Raw genomic sequence first — 4,213 nt, forward strand, 5'->3', positions numbered from 1 at the left:
TACCACACTGGGAGGCATGATGTTGTGAAATTCTCCTGGGCCACATTTCAATTACCTGTCTGGTATTGAACTGATATTGAACTGTTGTACATATGGCCCTGAAGATTTGAGATTTGTTAGTCAGACTTATAAACACACTAGAATAAAAACAAATCAATCATTAGTCTACCAAGTGAGAGGGGAAAAAAAGCTTCAGACCGAACTGGGTGTAGAAAAGAACTAGAATAATACTTACGTTATGTAAAAGGGAGCACAGACTCAACAGATGGAAAGTGTGTAGAGTCACATAGAAATGGAAGGCCTACTGGGACAGCACTAATAGACCAGTTTAATTGAAACATAACATTACATCTTTATACTCTATTTGTTATGAAAATAATGTCCACTGTGACTAAGTTATGTTACCTCAAGTTAAATATTGAGTATTTATGAAGAAATTAATCTAAATAATTTTTATCAAAATCATGATACTTAGAGCCAAGTGAAACTTTTTTGGTGCCATGCTATACTCCCAAATAGTTTCTAATATTGTTTAGTGCTTCTAACTCAATCCACCCTTGATAGTGATTTGATTTCTGAATCCCCAGTTTGGGATGATGAAGGCCTCAAATAACACATCATTTCCAGATGTTATATGTCAGCCAATTAACACTGTGAAATGGGTTTATAAAGCCAGCCAAAGCGAGAGCTCTGCATTCCCAAATGCCACTGCTGTCATGCAGATGATTAGCCGAACTGTAGAGTAGCTTGAAGTTGGGGAGCGACCTGGAGCCCTGTTTATCTTGGGGACAAGAAGAGGAAAGGACACCAGGATGTCTGCTGGATGTGGGCTTCTGTACCAGAGGTCTTCAGTAATGAGATATGCTCAGACAAGTTGGCACATACATGCAATCTGTGTGAAGTGGACAAACTTACCAAAGTAACAGAAGGGTAGAATATGAATTTGAGAAACCCGCAGTTTTTAAAAAAGTTTTTTAGAAACTATAGAAAAGGTTGTTTACTACCTTGTACAAATGGGCAGCTGTCGTACCTTTGGTGCCATTATAAAAGCAGACATGTTGAAGAGGTGGCTAAAATACAGAGCACTTGGTGAAAAGCAACCATTTTATCTGTAAAATTTAGTCCAATGGAAAAGACAAACAATTTTTAAAATTTTTTTCTTTTATTGACAAAAGATTTTTAAATAAAGAACAGTTTTTATAATGTAATACTGTTTATTGACTTCAAAAATATTTCAGCATTCTAAACGTACAAAAAAATAACAGAATGCTGCAAATTGCGTTTAGGTACAGAGGGTCCTTAAACTTTCATGGACCCAGTAGTTCTTTGCTGAAAACAATGAGTTCTACAGTTTGTTTTAAAGCACTTTAACATCTACCACAATTAACTAAAAAAAAAAAAAAAAAAAAATTCAAACATTTCTCATGAAGGCTGACCCCTCTCTCCTTTCCACAACTAAGAATGTCAGCAGAATGCTATGCCATTGTATACAGAAACAAGACAGCATAAAGCTGAACGGACGCCTACCACAGTAGCAACAGGTCCAGCTGCATAGTGCAGGCCCAGGGCTACGGCCCCCTCCAAAAGGCATCTTCCCCTCACAGCCTCCACGCCAAACAAGGAACATCAAGTATCTGTCTGGATAGCTTTGTTCTCTTTACAAACAATAGATATGTGCAGCTGACAACCCAGAATTTCTAGCCATTAGCCCTATAGTTAACATTATCTACCAGTTGAAATGCCCTAAATGTCTTTAAATGCCTTGTCACACCAACAGCAAAGTGCACGGAGTGAGGGGAACACGAGAGTGCCTTTTCATTTTAAAAATGTTTAGAGCTATGCACAACTTTGATACAGTTTCAGGGTACCCCGGACACCCAGGCCCACTCATGTAAACCACTGACACTTTGAGAAACTACAATATGATCGTGTCCAAATTTTGTAATTAAATCTAACAAGGGCAATAGACAAAACTCAGGTAAGAGATGTGTCAATAACTGCGCTCTCCTACTCTAAGGTATTCACAAGAAGACAGATTTTATTCATCTTCCTCTTCCTCTTCCTCCTTTGTCTGAGTAACTTTAATAGAACCCTTGGTGCCATCAAACTTTCCTTTACACTGATAGTCAGCAATATCCTTCTTATACTTCTTTCCCCTTCTGCTTTGCTGCCTTATGTACGGTTGTTTTTCACTGTCACTTAAGTTTTCCACATCTCACCCAGCTCTTTAGCCACATCTCCAATAGAGATGCCAGGGTTTGTCGATTTGATCTTGGTGCAGAATTCGAAGCAGATAAAGAAAATTCCAGACCAAGGTTTTGGGGAGCATTAGAGTCCTCTTCTTCTTGCCTCCTTTAGGAGGCCTGTAATCTTTCATTTCATAGCAAATTTTATCCACCTTTGCCATTTCATCAAACTTCAATGTCTCTTTGCCATAGGTTGTCTTCCACTTGTTGGAAAACTCCACAAAGTTGACTGAGACCTCTGGTATTTTTTTTCTTATGTTCTTCCCTGCATGTCTGCATGAAGAAGGCATAGCAGACATCTTAGCCTTTGGTTTCTTGGGGTCACCTTTAGCCATCCGGATTGTATTCTTGCTACAAAGAAGTTTCTTCAGACTTGTGGTATCAGAGGGATGACTACATCATGGGGCCAGGAGGTGGTAGCACACATCTTTAATCCCAGCACTAGGGAGGCAGAGGCAAGTGGATCTCTGAGTTTGAGGCCAGCCTGGTCCACAAAGCAAATCTAAAGTAGCCAAGGCTACACAGAAAATCCCCTGTCTCAAAAAGTAAAACAACTCAAACAAACAAAAAGAGTCCATCATGGAAGGAGACATAGCATCAAGCATAAGTGGTGGCAGGAACAAGAAGCTAAGGCACACATCTGCAAAAGCCACGAACAAAAATTAACATGGATCTCGTCAGGTGAAATCGGAGGAACAAGTATGCTTCTTCCCTTCGCTAGAATTACTTAGTTCTTCTTATTACTTATTTATTTATTATTCTTCAGTTTTTATGTTAATAAATACTCAGGTAGAATATATGCTTTGCACATTTTTCTATAATGGCAAGTATTCTTTGTAAAGTATAGTTTAAAGGTAGACTTTCCCTTTTCAGGCTAATTTATTCTCTCCTATAATATATCCCACCTGCAGTTTCCCATTCTCCCCAGCCCCACCTCCATACCTCCCTGCTTTCCATCCCCTCCTCCTCTATATCCCTTCAGAAAAGATCAGGACTCACAGAGATATAAACCAAACATGGTACATTAAGATGCAATAAATTAGGGAGCTCCCTCTCCTCAAGTTAGGGCTGGACCGGGCAACCCAGTAGGAGGACAGGGGTCCCCAAAGCAGGCAAATGTATCAGAAACATCCCTACTCCCTCTGCCAGGAGTCCCACAAAAAATATCAAGCTACAACACATATGCAGAAGTCCTAAGTTCAGACCCATGTAGGCATCCAGATTTTTGGACCAATCTCAGGAAGCCTCAAAGAGTCAAATTTGTTGATTCTGTAGATTTTCCTGTGGTGTCCTTGAGCCTTATGGCTTCTACAGTCTCTTTTCCCATCTTTCACAGGAGTCCCTGAGTTCCAGATAATGTTTTTCTGTGGATCTCTGCATCTGTTTCTGTCAGTTGCTGGCTAGAAGCTCTCTGATGCTGATTATGCCAGGCTCCGGTCTTTGAGTATAGCAGACAACCATCAAGAATCATTTTATTGACTTTTTTCCTGAGCATCTCTGGTTCTATCCTAGGTCTCTACACTTTCCACCTTCTGGTTTCTGATCCTCCAGGCAGTGTCCCAGAATGGGCCTCAAGGTACACTAGTCACTGGCTGGCCACTCCACGATTTTTGTACTATCTTTACCCTAGTACATAATCCTGGCAGATCAAATTGTAGATCACGGGCATTTTTTGTTGTTGCTTTGTGTTTTCTGTTGGTTTGTTATCCTAATCCCTCCATTAGATATCTTGCCTGGTCATAGGAGATGGCCTAGAGTCAGAAGACAAACATGATATTATCTCACTTATAAGAGGATATTAACTATGAAGTAGACAATAATCTTGCTACACTCCACAGACTTAGAGAGGCTAAGTAAAAAGGAGGGCTCAAGGGAATGCATAGATCTCCCTGGAAAACAGGAACAGGATAGATATTGCAGGTAGACTGAGGGTTGGGGTGGCAGGTACAGGAGTTATCAGGTGAGGG

At 40.3% G+C, this 4,213-nt stretch overlaps 1 pseudogene; it reads right to left on the reverse strand.

Moving 5' to 3' along the window:
• Nucleotides 1–2,038: 2,038 nt before the first annotated feature.
• On the reverse strand, nucleotides 2,039–2,581 carry LOC127197234 (high mobility group protein B3-like; annotated as a pseudogene).
• Between the last annotated feature and the right edge of the window lie 1,632 nt (nucleotides 2,582–4,213).

The sequence above is a fragment of the Acomys russatus genome, chromosome 13 (genome assembly GCF_903995435.1).
Source record: "Acomys russatus chromosome 13, mAcoRus1.1, whole genome shotgun sequence".
Classification (NCBI taxonomy): domain Eukaryota; kingdom Metazoa; phylum Chordata; class Mammalia; order Rodentia; family Muridae; genus Acomys; species Acomys russatus.